General features: G+C 41.6%; 1 long non-coding RNA gene across 10 annotated transcripts in view; it reads left to right on the plus strand.

Annotated features, from left to right (window-relative positions):
- Positions 1–23298, plus strand: part of LOC111749237 (uncharacterized) — a 530861-nt gene that overhangs the window by 12696 nt on the left and 494867 nt on the right. For 7 of the 10 annotated variants that reach the window (XR_010319559.1, XR_010319565.1, XR_010319557.1 and 4 more), the window contains exons 3-5: positions 355–598; positions 1758–3208; positions 11762–11850. This is a non-coding gene — a long non-coding RNA (uncharacterized LOC111749237). The remainder of the gene's footprint in view (positions 1–354; positions 599–1757; positions 3209–11761; positions 11851–23298) is intronic. The other 3 variants (XR_010319562.1, XR_010319558.1, XR_010319560.1) reach the window with 3 other exon arrangements.

The following is a 23298-nucleotide window of genomic DNA, read 5'->3' on the forward strand; positions in this document are numbered from 1 at the left end:
GAACAAATTTAGGGTTCTGTTGGCATGCAAGAGGGAAGGATAACCTATAGGGTACCCTAAAACATAGAAGTCATGGTCACTGTTCTGAAAAAAAAAAAAAATTTAGGGTTCTGTTGGCATGCAAGAGGGAAGGATAACCTATAGGGTACCCTAAAACATAGAAGTCATGGTCACTGTTCTGAAGGACCTGATAATGGCTTTATAGAAACAAAATATATGCATGTACATTTGAATAATAATACCAGAGTTAAGAAAAGTTATAAGACAATAATGTAAGTTACAGGGCAGACATTTTAGAGGAGATGGGAATTGTAGGGGTTTTATTTTTTTTAATCTATCCCACCTCATTTTCAGGAGGGCTGTTGTGAAGAACCATGCATCTCAGCTGAACTCTGTGGATAGCCTCTTGCTTGCCCATGGTGCCATGCTAGCATCACCTGCCAGAGAAAACCAGTGTTCTGAGTGAGTGTCCAGATGAAGTGCCCTTGGCAGGATTGATGAACAGGAAGTGGTAAACTTTGACCTGGTCCTGGGAGAATGAGAAGATACTACAAGGACTGAGGAAAGGGTCCTGAACACAACTCCAGAAGTTAATTTTGTGAGTAGAGCGTTTCCCTGGATGCCAGAAACGCTAAGGATGGCCACCTTCCTGTAATTAACCCGAATCTCCTTAGTCACCCAGACATAATGCAGGCTCTGAATTTGCCTCCAGAGAGGAAGGGGCCCTCACCCTGGAATCACTGGCACTTGCCTTTCGACGTGAGATTTATTGACATGAATGATCCCAGTCCCCTATGGAGTTGCCTTGACCACGGAGATAATAATTTACCTTCTATGGCAGCAGTGCTCCTGAGGAATGAGCATTAAGTATTTGCAATGAGTATTTTCTGGTTTTTATTTAAATTTGTTGGCTTTTGTGATATTTGTCCCTGGATCATTTGTCATTCAAGCTCAACTTTAATTTTCTCACTAACATGGTTCAACAACCCATTGGGATGCTGCTTTGGGAAAGGATGAAAATCTACAGAAGCACCTCTCCCATATCCCTAGGTCCTTACCACTTCGTTGTGTCTCAGGCCTGCTTCCAACTGCCAGTCTCGAACCTCTCTGCCTGAGGGCTCTCTTGGAAACTGTGGAAAGTCTCTCTCTGTCTGCCCACACTGCAGGCCAGAGTGCCCAAGACTCATACCACCCTCCCTTCAGGGTAGCTGTCAACCAAGGACTGATGGGATTTGATGAACATACATACCTCAGCTCCTCCACCCCTGTGGTAGGATAACCCTGATGAGTGTGTTATCCCACATGTGTGAGCATGTGAGGCAGGAGCCCATGGCTTGTTGCCTACCAGACCTTTGGCACTTTATCTCTTGTAGAATCTCTCTGGGCGGCTCCCTGGGCTGGACTCCTCTTTCCACCATTAGTTAAACCTGGAGATAGCAGTGCTTCTTCTCCTTGGTCTTCCTGGGGTTGCCAGGGCTTTTTATTTTCCAGAGTTGATTGATAACATTACCATTCCTCACTTGATGTGCCAGCCTGCTTAGGGGAACCAGTGCAAGGCAGATAGGAGAGAAGAACTCAATGGGTTACCTCAGCTCCTGAATTTTCCCCAAACATCCTTGTTGAAAAAAGAAACCAGTTCCTAAAATTTAGTACCACTCTTTGGCCAACTTTAACCTGGAGAGATTATAAATACGCTTTTTTTTTTTTTTAAGAACTTTTCATTAACCCAGGTGAATTCCCCCCTTTTTTTTTTGCAGATAGCCTTTTAGGAAACGCAGTGTGGGCAGAAGAAGGAAGCTGGCTGTCTAGGCTTCGGCAATATTGATGTTAGTTGACTCAGAGAGTCAAAGAGACAGAACGTCCCTTGAACATTAAGGAGTCAAAAAGAGATCCCTAAGCACTCAAAAAAGTCATAGAAAAAGGGAAGTTTAAAAAAAGAAAGAAAAGAAAATGTATTAAACATCTACCCTCAGCTTGGCACTTACCTTTTTTTTTTTTAATCAATTTTGCCACCGTCTGTCCTCTCCCTCATCTCCTAGGGAAGAGGTTGCATACCTCTAGGGGGAGTGTCTTAGTTATCTAGTGCTGCTTTAACCAAGAGAAATTTATTTTCTCAGTCTAGTGGCTAGAAGTCCAAATTCAGGGCAACAGCTCCAGGAGAAGGCTTTCTGTCTGTCAGCTCGGAAGAAAGGTCCTTGTCATCAATCTTCCTTTGGACTAGGAGCTTCTTGCCGCAGGAAGCTCAGATCCAAAGGACACGGTCTGCCCCCGGCGCTACTTTCTTGGTGATGTGAGGCCCCCTTTCTCTCTGCTTGCTTCTCCTTTTTAAAACTCAAGAGAGATTGGTTCAAAACATAATCCAATCTTGTAGATTGAGTTTGGCCTCATTAACATAACTGTCTCCTATCCCACCTCATTAACATCATAGAGGTAGGATTTACAACTCATAGGAAAAACACATCAGATGACAAAATGGTGGACAATCACACAATACTGGGAATCATGGCTTAGCCAAATTGATACTTGTATTTTGGGGGGATACAATTCAATCCATGACAGGGAGCCATTCTTGAGAAGCATGGAAAGTCCCTTCTTGGGGATTTCCCCCTTTCGCTGGAAAGTTTGCAGACCATCTCCCATTCCCCCATGATGATCCATTGCTCCTTGCTTCTGTATTCTTAGATGCTTAGGCCTCTGTTTGTCTCTGACTTCCAGCTTCTGTAAAGGGGCTCTCACCCTCCCACCCCCCTTTAATGTCCATATTGGACAAAGCTATTTGGCTTGACCAGCCCCTTTTTCAGCTGCAAGCCTGGCCTCCGGCCCAATGATAAGCACCCACCCTTCTTGTTTCTATTTCAGATATTGAGCTGCTCACAGCTCTGTGGGTCTCCTGCAGATTAACTGGGCTAGGCATTCTGTCCCAGGCCCCAGGCTGCAGGTTGGGTTCAAGTCTGCTCCGCATGTCTTGTTCTGGAGCCTAGGCCAAAGGGTCAGCAGCTACCTAGAGTATGTTCTTCTCATGGTGGATCAGCAGAGCACAAGGGAGCACCCCAGCCACGCAAGCACATTTCAGGCCTCTGTTGACATCACGTGTCCAGCCAGAAGTTGCGAGGCAGGTGTCTTCCACTCTCCATGAAGCCATTAGTGGACTGTGAATGATTTTATTACAAGAGGATGACAAACATGGACCAGTAATTCAGTGTCTCAGGTACCTATGGTCATGTTGATGTGTGTCTCTTTAAATAGAACTTTGTTCCCATTTGGGCTTTTCCGAGTAGCCAAAATAAGTGTCTATGTCGCTGGGAACGGAGGAAGTGGGGAGAAGGAAGAAGCAGAGAGTTAGCGTGGCACGTTTGCACTCTCAGGACACTGAGTATCTACAACTCCATGTTGGTGTGTTCCTGTATGTGTTTATTCATATGAGAAAGAAATGCAAAGAAGGACATGAAAGTTGTAAAACTGCTTTGAAGTTCATTCATTAACTTCTAAAAAGAAAGCCCTGCAAATTCTGAAAGACAGACAAATGCTTAAAGGCATATTAAGGGAGTAAGTACCTGGTGCACAAAAAAAGTTTTTAACTTTAACTAAGCCCTGTTTTTAAGGGAAAAAAATAGAAACCATCAGCTACGATGTTGCAAAACTGTCAAGTAGAAAACTCACAACTGATAAGTCACTTGACTAATTCACAGGGAGGGAGGGGAAGGGAAGAAGTTGGTGGTCCTACCAGTATTTGCTGGCAAATTCTGACTTACTCTTCGGTAGCCACCAGTTGACAAAATTGAGAGTATTCAAAAACTTGTGACTAGTCCCAGTATTTAAAAAAAGAAAAGAAAATTTTGAGACAAACAGAGACATCTGGAAAAAGATGTTCTTGGTTTTCCCATAGTAACTACGTGTGGCTGAGTGCGCTGGGACACTTCTCTCCTGGGACCATTCCCGCAGCAAGTCCTGGGCACTACTTCTGTTTCCACATGCTGCTCACATGAGCAGCCGCACATTTTCTGGGCCCTCACTCAGCCACACAGCCCTCCTCATCTGTTGTCTCAGGCCAACATGAATTGCACACGCTTTAGAACAGGGTCTTACCCATAAATACTCAATGCTTTTCATCTTCAAAGCACTGTGCAAGGAATACCTGGTCTGTGCTGAGTATTCATGTCCAATCTTATTTTATGGCGTAGTTTTGCTTACTAATGACTGTTGTTGTAGTTGTTAGTTGCTATAGCATCAACTCTGACTCATGGCGACCCCATGTGCAACAGAAAAAATGTTGCCCGGTCCTGTGCCATCCGCACAATTGCTGGTGTGCTCAAGTCCATTGTTGTGGTCACTGTGTATTTTGAGTGCCTTCCAACCTAGGGGGCTCATCTTCCCGCACTATACTGGGCGATATGCTGTTGTGATCCATGAGGTTTTCATTGTCAAATGTTTTCATCATATTTTGGAAGTTTTCAGTGATTTTCTTTAAATATTCTTTCTGTCTCTTTTTCTCTCTCCTCTGTGACTCCCATGATGTGTATGTTGGTTAGCTTGATGGTGTCCCAGAAGTCTCTGAGACCCTGGTCATTTTTCTTCATTCATTTTTTTTTTTTTTTTTCTATTTCTCAAATCAGATAATCTTAATAGTCTTGTCTTCAGGTTTGCTGATTCTTTTTTTTTTTTTTCTGCCAGTTCACATCTGCTCTGGAGCTCCTCTAATGAATGTTTCTTTTTTAGTAATTGTACTTTAAAACTCTAGAATTTCTTCCTTTTTTAAAAGTATAACTGCTTTCTCGTTATCAATATTCTTTATTTGGTGAGACATTAATCTCACATTTTCTTTGATTTTTTGGACGTGATTTCCTTTGTAATAGCTGATTTAATGTTTTTGTCTAGTAAATCCAAAATATGGGTGCCTCAGGAACAGTTTGAGGTATACTTTTTTATTTTTTTGCATGTCTCATAATTTGTTGTTAAAGACCGGATTTTTTACTTAATATACTGTGGAAAACCGAAATTATATTCCCCACCTCTGTAGGATTTGTTGTTGTTGCTGTTTGTTTAGTGTCTTTCTTGGGTTACTTCTGTAAAGCTTGTATTCTTAGTTATGTGCAGCCACTGAAATCTCTGCTTGCTTAGCTTATCCATAAACCCATTGCTGTCAAGTGGATTCTGACTCAGAGCAACCCTATAGGACAGAGTAGAACTGCTCTATAGGGTCTCCAAGGAGCAGCTCGTGGATTTGAACAGCCAGCCTTTTGGTTGCCAGCCTGAGCTCTTAACCACCATGGCACTGGGGTTTCTTAGTGTCAGCAAATGATGAGACAGAGATTTCCTTAAATGCCTTAAATCAACAAGTCTCCCAGCCTTTTCCAAGGGGCTCAGTGTGTGTGAGGCATGGCGTCAATGCCTTGGCAGGCATTTTACAGCTTTACCTACCCTTTAGTTCCTTCTTGTGCAGAGCCTCAAGGCCAGCAGTTGTGAGAAAATAGGGTCTTCTCAGGTCTTCCCTGGGCACAGCACAGCTCTGCATATGCACGAGACCTCCTGGAATCTCAGAAACATGTCTGGACTTTATAAAGCCCCCGTGGACATCTCACTCTCAATCTTTTTCTTTTTTTAATTAATGTTTTTGGTCTGCCTCTTGTTAACCCCTACCAGTGTTTCTACTTTAGGCAGCTATGATGTTAAGCAGTTGCTACTAATTATTTCTGACAAATGCCCTGGGGACAGGGCTGGTCTCACAGAGTGAGTCAATGAAGAGAAACTCTGAGAATAAAGCTTTTTCAGTGAACTGCCAAACTGGTGAAATAGTGACAGTTCTCGGGGGATAGGACTTTTGGGGGAGCTTCAAACCTTTTCTGCTCCCTCTGGTGGCTACTAGGCTGCTGGTTTTCGTAGCTGCTGTGGTTATGAGGCTGTTGGTTTTCAAGGTAACTATAGAGCTGGAGAGAGGGATATGGGAATAGGTCAAGTTAAAATGCCACAAAGCTTGCGGTTCTTACAATGATTCGGTATTTTTCTTGAATAAATGCGCCTAGGATTGTTGCAAGGTACTTCCAGTTCCAGATTATCATGTTGTCAGTGTTACATCTAACAAACAAGACATGTTGACGCAGGGTATGCATGATGTCAAAAATGCTTAGATATTCACACTTAGTGATTTAAATAAGTCAAATTCAATCACAGAATCATTTCTTGTGTAGCTCCTATGATGAGCCAAGTACCGCACCCTGGAGAATAACAAAGGTGAGTGAAACTGTATTATTTAAGATTCTCACTGTAGAAGCAGACAGAAACTCACCTGAATCTTGTGTAGGCGAAAGGGAGGCTTGTTGGGATGGTCCAACAGTGCCCTGCACAGATCAGAAGTAAAGATTGCGTGGAAATGAGAATCTCTCAGCCAACACCAACATGGGTAGAAGACAATACCCAGAGAAGAATTCTTCTGCACACTTACTTGAACCCTGAAGCCTTGGCTCCTATGGAACCCAGAAAAAACTCTGGGGAGTGGTGAGATTAGAGCTCTACCACTTGAAAGTTATAAAAAAGTAAATTAAAGAAGTAGTTTCTTGCAGGATTGAACTTGTAGTTTGAGATTTGTTCCTACCTCCCTTAAATGTTTACAGAATTGGTGTTACACCACACATTCTGTTTTATTCATGAAAAAAAAAATAGGTTTTGGGCATTTTTCAGTGTCCTTAACCTGGTTTTATGGTATATTTCTTCAACTAGATGTGTTATAATTTAGTCTGTCTCTTTATGTGGGACATATAGTTTCCAATTTTTTATTATTACAAACGATGCTGTGAGAAATAATTTTCACATTAAACCCTGTCTGTCAGGCTTTTGCAATACTTTCATATCTCCTACATTTACAGTATTTTTCTTGTTCTCATTTTATCTTTATCACAGTTGAACATTCAGTTAAATTTATTGTTTTATATTGCATTGTATGCATTTTAATGAGGTGCTTCTCAAATTCTTCCTGGAATAGGATAAGACACAATAAATAAAAGCAGAATGCCCATATTTGTAAAAAAAAAATCAGTAAGCTTAGTGTGACAAATATGAGTTCACAGGGATGAAATTGCCCAGATAGTCTAATGGATCTATGAGTTACAGAAACTTAGTCACAGAACGCTTAAACGCTCAATGCTCCCTATCTGTAAAATAGGGATGATAATAATAACAATACCTTCTTTATAGAATTGTTACGAAGTCTAAATGAAATAATTATGTATACCAATTAATACAGTGTTTGGCTCTTTGTACGTGCTCCAAAAGTGTTATTATTAGTAGTATCATTGATGGCCACTCAAAGGTAACCAGTGGCAAACAGGAAGTAATGTGATGGCCTACTTAAGTGACTAGATGACCGTGCTGGCCACCACAGCATTTTCTGGCAAAGCCAGCTCTTAATTTTAACCCTTCTTCAGGGCTTTCATAAATTATGACTATTTTGGTTTGAGGTAACAAAAACTCAGGTCAGACTAACACAAGCAAAAAAGGAGATTATAACATTGATATGGACATTTTTCCTGGAATCTAGTGGCAGCAATGATTTGCACCTCAGGATCCCAGTGGAACCATGGATTTGAAAGACTTCATGACTTCTCGCCGTGGCTTGCCTCTGCTCCTCTCTGGGTCTTCTTATCTTTTCTCTCTTGTAATGACTGGTTTCTTCTCCTACTTAGTCTACACAGAGGAACACGGCCACCATTGGACCAAGGTTTTACATGTAGCAGGTTCAGCAGCCTGGAGAGAAACCCAACCCTGGGACCAAAGTCAAGGCCTAAATGCCAGATTCCTAGTGGTCAGGTTGATGACCACCGTCTGTCACTTTGTGGTACTTGGTGACTTGTGTGTTGCCGTGATGGGGGAAGCTATGCCACCAGTGTTTCAAATGCCAGGAGGGTCACCTGTGGACACGTTTTAACAGAGCTTCCAGACTAAGACAGACTAGGAAGAAAGGCCTGATGATCTGCTTCCAAAAAATTAGTGAAAACTTTATGGATCACAACAGAATATTTATCCAACTCACTTGTTTTGGGCACCACTGTGCCACCCGGGCTCCCGACACATCATCAGAAGGGACCGATTGCTGGAGGAGGACATCATGTTTGGTAAAGTAGGGGGCCAGCAAGGGTGAGGGAGACCCTCAGGTGAGATGGACGGGCAGAATAGCTGCTATGGGAGACTCGAACCTGCTGGTGACTGTGAGGCTGACACAGTCCCAGGCATCGTTTTGCTCTGTTGTATGTAAGGTTGCCCTGAGTTGGAGTCGACTTGACGACAGTTATCTATCTACCTGTGATTGATTAGCCTACATTGGGATGGATGCCTATCCCAGAATCAATCACTTGTAGCTAAAGGAGCTACACTGTTGCATAGCCTGCTGCCATGATAACCATGTGGCTTGGTTCTCAGAAAATGGAAATGCAAAATCCAGAAAAGTAAGGACTAAAGTCAGATAAATAGGTAATAGATGCTCGTTACAGTCCCTCCTCCCCACCATCTTCCTGTGGTCATTGAGAAAGCAGTTTATGCAGGAGCGCAAACACTCATCCGGGGAGTGGGAATTGATGACTAGGCTTGGTCATTCTGTCCCTTAGCTTGTAGGCATACCTTCCTCTGAGCTCCCTCTGTTTTTCTCTACCTGTGCCCACTCTCCGGCCTGTAGGCAAAGTAAGGCTTGCCGAGTGTTCCAAGTGAAAGGTGCTGTCACATTTTACACAGCCCTTAGGACCATCACTTGGAACACTTTGGTCCTTTGTGTCCTGAGAGCAAGCACCTTGCTGCTCGGTGGAGGTGTCTTGAAGAGGTGTTAAGCACCAGCTCACAGAGATGGTGAGGTGGTGTGTTTTAGAGCCTAACCTGCTATCAGGGAACATACAGATTTTGTTATTTCCATATTAGCAGCTTCCTCTCTGTGGACTTTGTCACATGAATTTCGGAAGGATGGAGTGTTTTCCTGGTTGACACCTTAGAATCGCTCTTTGTGGCACAGTCAGAAATATTCCCAGGTCTCACTGGCTGCTGCGAAGTCTGAGCTGCTGAAGACAATCTCTGAGTGTCACTTGACACAGTGTGCGAGGTCGGGCGTGGCTGAGCTGCTTGTCTGGACACAAAGCCAGAGCATTATGTGCCCTGCAGAAGGCCCATCGCCCTGGAGCCTGCCCAGGAAGGAGACTGACACGTGTGGGTCATTCCACGGAGCCTTTTCCCCTTCACAGAGCAGAGCAGTCCTTACACTTCCAGAAGAAAATGACAGGGAACGTGCTCAGACAGAGGGACAACGTTACCACTGCCTTCTGGACAGCCCTTTCTTTGTGGACTCGTACCGGTCATTCTTTTACCCATCGTATCTAATCCTTTTTTTTTTTTTTATCTAATCCACTTCTATTTTGTGTTCTTTAATAAAGGAAAGAAAGGCAACAGTTATTTCATGAATTCCTTCTGTGTGCTACAAGCAGCGCTGTGCGTGCTGGAGATGGTTTGTATAGGCTCACGAGAGCCAGCTGTTTGCTTTCCAGGAATTTTGCAAGAAACTGTTAAACAGGGCCTTAATCAAAAATTAAAATATGTTAACATAATTAAAAATAATATAAACTATATTAAAATGAAAGATAAATATTCACAACTCATCACTTTTTAATTATTTGACTACATTTTACTGTTACTTACGCTGTAGCAGTTATTTATGTCTGTGGTATCTGTATGTTGGGAATATTGTAAATACCTTGCTACTGCGCAACTCTGTCGTACTGGTGGCTTGGAATTGGCCATGATGGCGGTATTTAAGTGGTGCAAACAGTTTGTGATCATCTACTAACCTAAAGGTTTGGTGGTTTGAACCCACAGAGCAGAGCTGTAAAAGAAAAGCCTGGCAATCTGCTTCCATAAAGATTACAGCCAAGAAAATCGTACGGGGCAGTTGTACTCTGTAACACACAGAGTCATCGTGAGCCAGAATTGACTCGATGGCAACAAAGTTCCTTTAGTCAGTATTTATGCCACAGAAATCAAGAAACCCTACAAATCAGGTCTTGATTTATTGCTTTGTTGATTGCCTTAGAAAGTGATGGAAAAAAGTGAAGAACATGATTAAACTTAAAAGTGTGTCATGTCTGTAGCCATTACGTTATGAATGCCACAAAAAATTGTGGATATATTTTTCCAGTATTCAAAACTGTTGCTGGATTCAGCAAAGAAGTTGCTCGTGTCATTGACTAAGGAGTGAAGTCTCACATACATTTTTGTTGTTTCACTTTTGTCTTACTCATTAACGTGAACAAAAATGTCACCAGCATATCCGTGTCTTATGTTGTTGTTGGTAGGTGTCATGGAGTCGATTTGTCTCATACTCCTACTCATCCCAACCCCATGTGACAGGGTAGAACTGCCCCATAGGATTTTCTAGGCTGTAATCTTTACGGGAGCAGATTGCCAGGTCTTTCTCCCATGGAGCTTCTGGGTGGGTTCTAACTGCCAGCCTTCAGTTAGCAGCTGAGCACTTAACCGTTGTGCCACCAAGGCTCCTATCCATGTTGTAGCTACACTTACTTGTCAGTTGCAGCCCTGGTTTGGCTGTGGATACAATGGCAAAAATCAATGAAAGCATTTCATGAAGAATTAATAGTGAGTATCATGTATTAGTATTAGTAGTAAATTGTGTTCTACATATCCTTTCTATCAATAACATTTATAATAGTTATAATCTATAACGTATACATGCACAATTTTTGGAGAGCCAATTGTAATTTTTAGCTATTCTTAGCTATTAGTTACTCTGCCATGAGCATATTTCCGTCCTTATCTCACTCTCCAAGACCCAGTTCAGAGGCAAATTTATTCCTTCTTTGGGGTCCTCTAGATTGGTCACAGCCCTTTCTGAAGTGCATTAGGGTCTATGCAGGTCCTGAGCAGATAATAGAAATTTCTTAGCACAAACACAGTTGAAGGATGGGGACCTTGAATTCTTCAGCTCTGAAACTCTAGATCTGAGCTAAGTGTTTGGTACATAAACCCATTGCCATTGAGTTGATTCTGACTCATAGCAACTCTATAGCACAGAATAGAACTGCCCCACAGGGTTTCCAAGGAGCGGCTGGTAGAATCAAACTGCCGATCTCTTGGTTAGCAACCGAACGCTTAACCACTGAGCCACCAGGGCTCCGTAAGAGGTACCCAAGAAGTGTTGGTTGAAAAACATAGCCAGTGCCTTGTGGTCTGAGATAGAGATAAAGAGAAAAGGAGGAGATCACATATATAGAAAAGAAACAATCGAGAATACTATAGACCACCTTTCTTTTTAATTAATAGACTATTTTTGAGAGTTTATAGAAAGATTGTGCAAAGTACAGAGATCCTGTGCACTTCCTTTACCCCACCACAGTTTCTTCAATTATTAACATCTTGCATTAGTATGTTACACGTGTTATCATTGATGAATGAATATTGATACATTGTTATTAAGTAAAGTCTTTAGCTCACATTAGGGTTCACCCTTAGTGTTGTTCAGTCCTGTGCGTTTTGACAAATGCTTAATGTCATGTATCCACCATTACAGTATCATGCAGAATAGTTTAACTGCCCTAAAAATGCCCTGCATTCCACGTATTCAGCACCTCCGCCCCATCCCATCAACCACTGATCTCTTCACCGTCTCTGTAGTTTTGCCTTTTCCAGAATGTCATATAGTCGTAATCATACGGTATGTGGAATTTTTTTTTTTGATGCAAATAAAAATTTATTCATTGATTTTTTTTTCCCCTCCTAGATTTTCAAACAACACTTTAGTTCAGAAGTAACTGTTGTGAGTCTTCTGAACCTCTTTCGAAGAGCAGAACCTTCAAAGAATAGGGAGCGGTATGTATTCATTTCCCCTTATAGCCTTCTGAGTTGTTAACGCTTTTGTTTCAAGTTCATATTGGTTTTCTTTTTTTTTAACATTTTTTGTGACTTATATAACCTTTGGCGGTGGTAGTAGAATGGATCTTTTTTTTTTTTTATTAACTTTTATTGAGCTTCAAGTGAACGTTTACAAGTCAGTCTGTCACATATAAGTTTACATACATCTTCCTCTGTACTCCCACTTGCTCTCCCCCTGATGAGTCAGCCCTTCCAGTCTCTCCTTTCCTGACAATTTTGCCAGCTTCCCACTCTCTCTATCCTCCCATCCCCTCTCCAGACAGGAGATGCCAACACAATCTCAAGTGTCCACCTGATATAATTAGCTCACTCTTCATCAGCGTCTCTCTCCCACCCACTGTCCAGTCCCTTTCATGTCTGATGAGTTGTCTTCGGGAATGGTTCCTGTCCTGTGCCAACAGAAGGTTTGGGGGCCATGACCGCCGGGATTCCTCTAGTCTCAGTCAGACCATTAAGTATGGTCTTTTTGTGAGAATTTGGGGTCTGCATCCCACTGATCTCCTGCTCCCTCAGGGGTTCTCTGTTGTGCTCCCTGTCAGGGCAGTCATCGATTGTGGCCGGGCACCAACTAGTTCTTCTGGTCTCAGGATGATGTAGGTCTCTGGTTCATGTGGCCCTTTCTGTCTCTTGGGCTTTTAGTTGTCGTGTGACCTTGGTGTTCTTCATTCTCCCTTGCTCCAGGTGGGTTGAGACCAATTGATGCATCTTAGATGGCCTCTTGTTAGCATTTAAGACCCCAGACACCACATTTCAATGTGGGATGCAGAATGATTTCATAATAGAATTATTTTGGCAATTGACTTAGAAGTCCCCTTAAACCATGGTCCCCAAACCCCCACTCTTGCTCCGCTGACCTTTGAAGCATTCAGTTTATCCCGGAAACTTCTTTGCTTTTGGTCCAGTCCAATTGAGCTGACCTTCCATGTATTGAGTGTTGTCCTTCCCTTCACCTAAAGCAGTTCTTATCTACTAATTAATCAATAAGAAACCCTCTCGCTCCCTCCCTCCCTCCCCCCCTCATAACCACAAAAGTATGTGTTCTTCTCAGTTTATACTATTTCTCAAAATCTTATAATAGTGGTGTTATACAATATTTGTCCTTTTGCCTCTGATTAATTTCGCTCAGCATAATGCCTTCCAGGTTCCTCCATGTTATGAAATGTTTCACAGATTCGTCACTGTTCTTTATCGATGCGTAGTATTCCATTGTGTGAATATACCACAATTTATTTACCCATTCATCCGTTGATGGACACCTTGGTTGCTTCCAGCATTTTGCTATTGTAAACAGAGCTGCAATAAACATGGGTGTGCATATATCTGTTTGTGTGAAGGCTCTTGTATCTCTAGGGTATATTCCGAGGAGTGGGATTTCTGGGTTGTATGGTAGTTCTATTTCTAACTGTTTAAGATAACGCCAGATAGATTTCCAAAGTGGTTGTACCATTTTACATTCGCACCAGCAGTGTATAAGAGTTCCAATCTCTCCGCAGCCTCTCCAACATTTATTCTTTTGTGTGTTTTGGATTAATGCCAGCCTTGTTGGAATGAGATGTAATCTCATCGTAGTTTGAATTTGCATTGCTCTAATGGCTAATGATCGAGAGCATTTTCTCATGTATCTGTTAGCTGCCTGAATATCTTCTTTAGTGAAGTGTGTGTTCATATCCTTTGCCCACTTCTTGATTGGGTTGTTTGTCTTTTTGTGGTTGAGTTTTGACAGAATCATGTAGATTTTAGAGATCAGGCGCTGGTCGGAGATGTCATAGCTGAAAATTCTTTCCCAGTCTGTAGGTGGTCTTTTTACTCTTTTGGTGAAGTCTTTAGATGAGCATAGGTGTTTGATTTTTAGGAGCTCCCAGTTATCGGGTTTCTCTTTGTCATTTTTGGTACTGTTTTGTATTCTGTTTATGCCTTGTATTAGGGCTCCTAGGGTTGTCCCTATTTTTTCTTTGATGATCTTTATCGTTTTAGTCTTATGTTTAGGTCTTTGATCCACTTGGAGTTAGTTTTTGTGCATGGTGTGAGGTATGGGTCCTGTTTCATTTTTTTGCAAATGGATATCCAGTTATGCCAGCACCATTTGTTAAAAAGACTATTTTTCCCCAATTAACTGACACTGGGCCTTTGTCAAATCAGGGGCTGATACGTGGATGGATTTATATCTGGGTTCTCAATTCTGTTCCATTGGTCTATGTGCCTGTTGTTGTACCAGTACCAGGCTGTTTTGACTACTGTGGCTGTATAATAGCTTCTGAAATCAGGTAGAGTAAGGCCTCCCACTTTCTTCTTCTTTTTCAGTAATACTTTGCTTATCCGGGGCTTCTTTCCCTTCCATATGAAATTGGTGATTTGTTTCTCTATCACCTTAAAAAATGACATTGGAATTTGGATCGGAAGTGCGTTATATGTATAGATGGCTTTTGGTAGAATAGACATTTTTACTATGTTAAGTCTTCCTATCCATGAGCAAGGTATGTTTTTCCACTTTAGTATATCCTTTTTAATTTCTTGTGGTAGAGCTTTGTAGTTTTCTTTGTGTAGGTCTTTCACATCCTTGGTAAGATTCATTCCTAAGTATTTTATCTTCTTGGGGGCTACTGTGAAGGGTATTGATTTGGTTATTTCCTCTTTGATGTTCTTTTTGTTGATGTAGAGGAATCCAAGTGATTTTTGTATGTTTATTTTATAACCTGAGACTCTGCCAAACTCTTCTATTAGTTTCAGTAGTTTTCTGGAGGATTCTTTAGGGTTTTCTGTGTATAAGATCATGTCATCTGCAAATAGAGATAATTTGACTTCCTTCTTGCCAATCCGGATGCCTTTTATTTCTTTGTCTAGCCTAATTGCCTTGGCTAGGACTTCTAGCACGATGTTGAATAAGAGCGGTGATAAAGGGCATCCTTGTCTGGTTCCAGTTCTCAAGGGAAATGCTTTCTGCTTCTCTCCATTTAGAGTGATATTGGCTGTTGGCTTTGCATAGATGCCCTTTATTATGTTGAGGAATTTTCCTTCAATTCCTATCTTGGTGAGAGTTTTTATCATAAATGGATGTTGGACTTTGTCAAATGCCTTTTCTGCATCAATTGATAAGATCATGTGGTTTTTTGTCTTTTGTTTTATTTATGTGATGGATTACATTAATGGTTTTTCTGATATTAAACCAGCCTTGCATACCTGGTATAAATCCCACTTGATCAGGGTGAATTATTTTTTTGATATGTTGTCGAATTCTATTGGCTAGAATTTTGTTGAGGATTTTTGCATCTCTGTTCATGAGGGATATAGGTCTGTAATTTTCTTCTTTTGTAATGTCTTTACCTGGTTTTGGTATCAGGGAGATGGTGGCTTCATAGAATGAGTTAGGTAGTATTCCGTCATTTTCTATGCTTTGAAATACCTTCAGTAGTAGTGGTGTTAACTCTTCTGTGAAAGTTTGGTAGAACTCTGCAGTGAAGCTGTCCCGGCCAGGGCTTTTTTTTGTTGGGAGTTTTTTGATTACCATTTCAATCTCTTTTTTTTGTTATGGGTCTATTTAGTTGTTCTACTTCTGAATGTGTTAGTTTAGGTAGGTACTGTTTTTCCAGGAATTCATCCATTTCTTCTAGGTTTTCAAATTTTTTAGAGTACAATTTTTCATAATAATCTGATATGATTCTTTTAATTTCAATTGGTTCTGTTGTGATGTGGTCCTTCTCGTTTCTTATTCGGGTTATTTGTTTCCTTTCCTGTATTTCTTTAGTCAGTCTAGCCAATGGTTTATCAATTTTGTTAATTTTTTCAAAGAACCAGCTTTTGGCTTTGTTAATTCTTTTGATTGTTTTTCTGTTCTCTAATTCATTTAGTTCAGCTCTGATTTTTATTATTTGTTTTCTTCTGGTGCCTGATGGATTCTTTTGTTGCTCACTTTCTATTTGTTCAAGTTGTAGGGACAGTTCTCTGATTTTGGCTCTTTCTTCTTTTTGTATGTGTGCATTTATCGATATAAATTGGCCTCTGAGCACTGCTTTTGCTGTGTCCCAGAGGTTTTGATAGGAAGTATTTTCATTCTCGTTGCATTATATGAATTTCCTTATTCCTTCCTTGATGTCTTCTATAACCCAGTCTTTTTTCAGGAGGGTATTGTTCAGTTTCCAAGTATTTGATTTTTTTTCCCTAGTTTTTCTGTTATTGATTTCTAGTTTTATTGCCTTGTGGTCTGAGAAGATGCTTTGTAATATTTCGATGTTTTGGATTCTGCAAAGGTTTGTTTTATGACCTAGTATGTGGTCTATTCTAGAGAATGTTCCATGTGCGCTGGAAAAAAAAGTATACTTTGCAGCAGTTGGGTGGAGAGTTCTGTATAAGTCAATGAGGTCAAGTTGGTTGATTGTTGTAATTAGGTCTTCCATGTCTCTATTGAGCTTCTTACTGGATGTCCTGTCCTTCTCCGAAAGTGGTGTGTTGAAGTCTCCTAGTATAATTGTGGAGGTGTCTATCTCACTTTTCAGTTCTGTTAAAATTTGATTTATGTATCTTGCAGCCCTGTCATTGGGTGCATAAATATTTAATATGGTTATGTGTTCCTGATCAATTGTCCCTTTTATCATTATGTAGTGTCCTTCTTTATCCTTTGTGGTGGATTTAAGTTTAAAGTCTATTTTGTCAGAAATTAATATTGCTACTCCTCTTCTTTTTTGCTCATTGCTTGATATATTTTTTTGCATCCTTTGAGTTTTAGTTTGTTTGTGTCTCTAAGTCTAAGATGTGTCTCTTGTAGGCAGCATATTGATGGATCGTGTTTCTTTATCCAGTCCGAAACTCTCTGTTTCTTTATTGGTGCATTTAGTCCATTTACATTCAGCGTAATTATAGATAGATAAGTGTTTAGTGTTGTCATTTTGATGCCTTTTTATGTGTGTTGTTGACAATTTCATTTTTCCACATACTTTTTTGTGCTGAGGCGTTTTTCTTAGTAAATTGTGAGATCCGCATTTTTGTAGTGTTTGACTTTATGTTTGTTGAGTCGTTACGTTTTTCTTGGGTTTTATCTTGAGTTACGGAGTTGTTATACCTCTTTGTGGTTACCTTATTGTTTACCCCTATTTTTCTAAGTAAAAACCTAAGTTGTATTGTTCTATATTGCCTTGTATCACTCTCCATATGGCAGTTCTATGCCTCCTGTATTTAGTCCCTCTTTTCGATTATTGTGATCTTTTATATATTGACTTCAGTGATTCCCTGTTATGAGTATATATTTTTTTTAATTAATCTTAATTTGTTTTTGTGGTTTCCCTATTTGAGTTGATATCAGGATGTTCTGTTTTGTGACCTTGTGTTGTGCTGGTATCTGATATTATTGGTTTTCTGACCAAACAATATCCTTTAGTATTTCTTGTAGCTTTGGTTTGGTTTTTGCAAATTCTCTAAACTTGTGTTTATCTGTAAATATCTTAATTTTGCCTTCATATTTCAGAGAGAGTTTTGCTGGATATATGATCCTTGGCTGGCAGTTTTTCTCCTTCAGTGCTCTGTATATGTCGTCCCATTCCCTTCTTGTCTTCATGGTTTCTGCTGAGTAGTCTGAACTTATTGATTCTCCCTTGAAGGAAACCTTTCTTTTCTCCCTGGCTGCTTTTAAAATTTTCTGTTTATCTTTGGTTTTGGCGAGTTTGATGATAATATGTCTAGGTGTTTTTCTTTTTGGATCAATCTTAAATGGGGTTCGATGAGCATCTTGGATAGATATCCTTTCGTCTTTCATGATGTCAGGGAAGTTTTCTGTCAGGAGTTCTTCAACTATTTTCTCTGTGTTTTCTGTCCCCCCTCCCTGTTCTGGGACTCCAATCACACGCAAGTTATCCTTCTTGATAGAGTCCCACATGATCCTTAGGGTTTCTTCATTTTTTTAAATTCTTTTATCTGATTTTTTTATTCAGCTATGTTAGTGTGAATTCGCTGGTCCTCCAGATGTCCCAGTCTGCATTCTAATTGCTTGAGTCTGCTCCTCTGACTTCTTATTGCGTTGTCTAATTCTGTAATTTTATTGTTAATCTTTTGGATTTCTACATGCTGTCTCTCTATGGATTCTTGCAACTTATTAATTTTTCCACTATGTTCTTGAATAATCTTTTTGGGTCCTTCAAGAGTTTTATCAGTGTGTTCCTTGGCTTTTTCTGCAGTTTGCCTTATTTCGTTTCCGATGTCTTGAAGCATTCTGTAAATGAGTTTTTTATATTCTGTATCTGATAATTCCAGGATTCTATCTTCATTTGGGAAAGATTTTGATTCTTTTGTTTGGGGGGTTGTAGAAGCTGTCATGGTCTGCTTCTTTATGTGGTTTGATATGGACTCCTGTCTCCGAGCCATCACTGGGAAACTTGTTTTTCCAGAAAATCCACTAAAAAAAATGCAGTCAGATCCCTATCAGAATTGCCTTTGGATTATAACCGCCACCTTGTTCCCTGTAAGGATGAAAGTCTGAGATTTGGATCATATATGCTTGGCTGTAGCTGGTTCAGTGTTTTCAGTCCAATTAGGGGTGGATTTTTGGTCCCTTGGTCTTTTGTTGTTGTTGTTCCTTCTCTCAGGCCGAAAGAGTGGGTTAGGAAAAGACCAAAAGAAAAAAAAAGGGGGGAAAGCAAAGCTGCTGCAGAGCCAGAGCCGTTCTCCCTCTGGCTCAGGCAATTCCAATGTTAATGAAGCCACCTGGGGAGGGTGGCGGAGGGATCAGCGAGATAGGAGAGTAGCACCTCAGAATATAGCCAGAGTTGCTTGTCTTGCTTGGAATGATTATTATATCTGACATTCCCGCAGGGCGTGTTGCCTATGTGTGCTGGCTGTGTGGAGATTGCCCCCGGGGGTCTGGCCCTCTGAAGCCACCCGCTGCCAGTCCAAATCCTAGTGTCAAGGTTCCCCTGCTGGGATGCTTTACTCCCGGCTCCAAAATCAGTCGCTGCCTCCGGGGGACTTCTCGTCCTGCCAGCCGTGTCGCCGCGCCACCTCCGCGGACTGGTTGGGCCCCCTCCCGGAGTTAGTTCAGGGGAGTGGAACAGCTCTGTGTGCTTGTGCCGTTCCAGCGCCCAGTCAAAATCCCGGTGGCACGGTTCCCCGGCTGGGACGCTGCTCTCCCAGCTCCCAGACCAGTCACTGTCTCCCGGGAACTTCTCCCCCTGGCTGCGTTGCCACAAGGCCCACGTGAACCGGCTGGGCCCCCTCCCGGGGTGAGTTCAGGGGGATAGGGCTGGGCCCCTTGTTTGCGCTGTCACCTCCCCTGGGCTTTGCCCTAAATTGGGCACCAAAGGTTACCTGACTGGGACGCTGGCTCCAGGCTCCAAAAACAATCGCTGCTTCCCCATATTTGTTCGTTTTCCATCTCTAAATCTGTGTTTGTTGTTCAGGGTTCATAGATTGTTATGTACTTGATCGATTCACTTGTTTTTCCGAGTCTTTGTTGCAAGAGGGATCCGAGGTAGCGTCTACCTAGTCCGCCATCTTGGCCCCGCTCGGTATGTGGAATTTTCAGACTGGTTTCTTGCACTTCTTTCCTTTCCTTGTCTTTCTGTGTTAGGTAGGACTTCCCGTGTGATGTCGTATAGCAGTGGGGAGCAGGAACATCTTTGCCTTGTTTCTGATCTTAGGGGAACATCATCTAGCTTCTCACCATTAAGTGTGACGTCAGCTGTACGTTTTTGTAGGTGTTCTTTATTAAGTGGAGGACGAGCCTTCTCTATTCCTAGTTTGCTGGGAGTTTTTTTTTTTTTTAAATCATAAATGGGTGATGATTTTAGACCACTTTTAAAATATAAATTTCCTTAGGATTCCTAAAGGTGACAACCTGTATAAAATACAGCCAAGCTTTGGTTGACAAAAGCCTGATGAATGAAAACCCTTGATGAAATGGAATTATTTGGAGGTGATCATGTGTAGGGAAGAATGAGACAAGTGACAAGGTAACCAGGACAACTCAGGTAATTGCCAAATCCATCCCGATGGTTTCCTTTGTAACACTCATTGAACATTTTCTTGAACGTGGCAGGCACTGGGTTTTCCATGCATCGTGTGTGTAAGGGAAGTGCCAATGGAACATTAAAAGCCCACGAGGACTTACCCTTATCCCAGCCTGCATGTCCTGCTGCATATCCTGGCTGCAGGCTCCTCTCCAACCCTCTTGGTGGGACCTGGAGGCTACCTCTCCTAGTCAAGAGGTATTTCCAGTCTTTAAAATCCAGCCATTGTTCACAGGCTAAGTTTCCTGTTCAAAGAGTGTGCAGTGACCTATTTCCCCAAAATACATATCCCACCAGGATCAGATTTTCCCGGGGCTGGCCAGCCACTCCTCTCAGACGGGCAGTTACTAACAAACTTGGAAAGAAACACAAAGATCTCCCTCTGTCTTGCACTTCCTCCACTACAGTTAGTCATAACCCCAGTAGAGGTCAGCCGGAAGCTGTCCAGTCTCCAGCCCAGCCCAGTGCAGAGTAGGTGTGTCAAAGAGGACAGAACCATCATTTACATCCCCCCCACCATCCTTTCCACCATGTATTGCATGCCATTTTCTCAGTGGAGCCCCACAATAAAACCGAAAAACCAAACCCAGTGCCGTCGAGTCGATTCCGACTCCTAACAACCCTATAGGACAGACTAGAACTGCCCCATAGAGTTTCCAGGGAGCACCTGGCAGACTTGAACTACCGACCCTTTCGTTAGCAGCCATAGCACTTAACCACTACGGCACCAGGGAGCCCCAGAATAGGCAAATTAAAATGTCAGGGTGTGGGTCATCATTTCTCCCCTGGATTATCTCAGCAGACTCCCTGCTTCTGTCCTTGCCCCTGGCAAATCTGTTCTGAACTCAGAGACCAGAGGGGTCCTGTTAAATGGCACGTTAGAACCTGCCACTCCTCTGCTCAGAACCATCCAACCATTCAATCAGAGGTAAAGCCCAAGCCTTACAGTGGCTAAAGGCTCTGCATGATCGACGCTCTACTACCCCAGGCCCTCATGTAGCTGATTTCTTTTGTGTTAATGTCAGGGATTTTGGTTGAGGTATATTTTGTAGACTGCAGTTACCCAGGATTGCTGATTACCTGTAGGCTTCATATAATGGTTGATATTTTTGTGTATATAACCTTTCTGAAAAATAATTTATTTTTTTTGCTGTTGAGAATATACATAGCAAAAACATAAACCAATTCAAGTTTCTACATGTACAATTCAGTGTCATTGATTACGTTCTTCAAGTTGTGCAGCCATTCTCACCCTCCTTTACTGAGTTGTTCCTCCTCCATTAACATCAACTCGCTGGTTTCTAATATTCCTATCCAATCTTTTGAGTTGCTATTATCAGCTTGATCCCATGTAGATCCATCTTAAAAGAGCATAATGCTCTAGGCAGACATTCTTTAGTAGTTAAGCTAAATTACTGTTTGGTTTTCAGAAGATGTCAGGGGATATTTTTGGTTTAAGGTTTAAAGATTATCTTAGAGCAATAGATTTGGGGGTTTATCCAGCCTCCATGGATCCAGAAATTCTGGATTCCATGAGAATTTGAAATTATGTTCTGCATTTTCTCCCTTTTGATCAGGCTTCTTCTATAGTATCTTTGATCAAAATGTTCAATAATGGTCACGTAGCTGATTTCTTACTAGTCTCTCCCTTACTTACTCCGTCCGAGCCACAGTGATCTTCTTGCTGTTCCTGAAACTCACCAGGCATACTCCCACCTCGGGACTTTGCCCTTATTTTTCCTCTCTCTGGAACTCTCCCCTCAGATATCCTCACGGCTCCCTCCCTCATCTCCTTCAAGTCTTTGTGCAAATGTCACCTTCTCAATAACATGTATGGTACTAGTTAAAATGGCAGACTGCTCTCTTCCCCTATATTATTCTCCCTCCTCACCCTGTTCTGTTTTTACCATAGAATTTATCACCTTCTATCAAAAAAAAAAAAAATTTTTTTTATTTTTTTAATCATCCCATGGAAACCCTGGTGGTGTAGTGGTTAAGTGGTATGGCTGCTAACCAAAAGGGTCGGCAGTTCAAATGCGCCAGGTGCTCCTTGGAAACTCTATGGGGCAGTTCTACTCTGTCCTATAGGGTCACTATGAGTCAATATCGACTCGACGGCACTGGGTTTGGGGTTTTTTATCATCCCACATCATTTATATATTTATTATGTTTATTGTTTATCTCTCTTTCAGTAGAATATAAGCTCTAAGAGGGCAGGATTTCTGTATTTTTTTGTCTATTTTGTTCACCGATGTATCTCAGATGTCTAGAACAGTGCAGGGCACAGAGTAAAAAAAAAAAAAAAAAAACCAAACCCATTACCGTCGAGTCGATTCCAACTCATAGAGACCCTATAGGACAGGGTAGAACCGCCCCATAGGGTTTCCAAGGAAGCACCTGGTGGATTCGAACGGCTAAGCCTTTTGGTTATCATTGGTAGCTCTTAACCACTACGCCACCGTGGCATAGAGTAGGAACTGAATAAACATTTGTTCAGTGAATTACATTTCATTTTAAAGATGAAGAATCTGAGATGCAGAGAGGCTAAATGGCCTGCTCAAAATCACAAATGTTAGTGAGGCAACCCGGAATAGAGATCGGTTTCCCCCATGTCAGAACCCACACCGACCTTCTAATCCTGGCTTCTCTGTCATTGACAAGTGGAATTGTGGGAGAAAGTTCTAGGGAGTTCTCTCTAGAGAGAGCTGCTCTTGGGCTTTGCTAGCTTTACTTGTTCATCAAGATCAAGAAAGCCATTTAAAAACTCTAAAATGTGGATTTTTTCAGTTTCTTTTGGAAATCGTCCTCTTATTGGGATGATTTTATGTACATATATTGATACTTGCAAAATAAACTTGAAACAAAGAATTTTTGTTGCTGGTAGTGGAGGAGGAGAGAGAGGTGTGGTTGAGGAGGAGGAATATAGAAACATCAGCTTAATCATGTGAACTGCTCTAATAATAAAGCTGGTAGCTCCTTTCTGACAGAGAGCCTCGGGAAACTGAATAGGAGATAACTTTCCTTTTAAGAGACAGTTTTGCTGAGTCATTGTCCATCTCTGAATTCCCTCTCTCTTCCTTCCCACTCGGACTGCTGATTTCATTTCTAATTTATCTGAGGGGGTTTATGAGTCATCGTTGACATTGCAATTTCTTTAAGGCCCTCTACTTCTAAACACTGTATTATTTCAGTTATTTATTGATGTATAACAAACTACCCTAAAACCTACTGGGTTGAAACAACCACCATTTATTTGCTCACCATTCTGTAGGTCAGGAATTCAGGCAGGATTCAGTGGGGTGGTCTTTTGTTCCAAGTGATGTCAGCTGGGATCATTCATTTGACTGCATTCAGTTGGTGGCTGGCTTAGCTGGAAACTTGGCTCTGTGCACACCTC

The sequence above is a fragment of the Loxodonta africana genome, chromosome 27 (assembly GCF_030014295.1).
Source record: "Loxodonta africana isolate mLoxAfr1 chromosome 27, mLoxAfr1.hap2, whole genome shotgun sequence".
Classification (NCBI taxonomy): domain Eukaryota; kingdom Metazoa; phylum Chordata; class Mammalia; order Proboscidea; family Elephantidae; genus Loxodonta; species Loxodonta africana.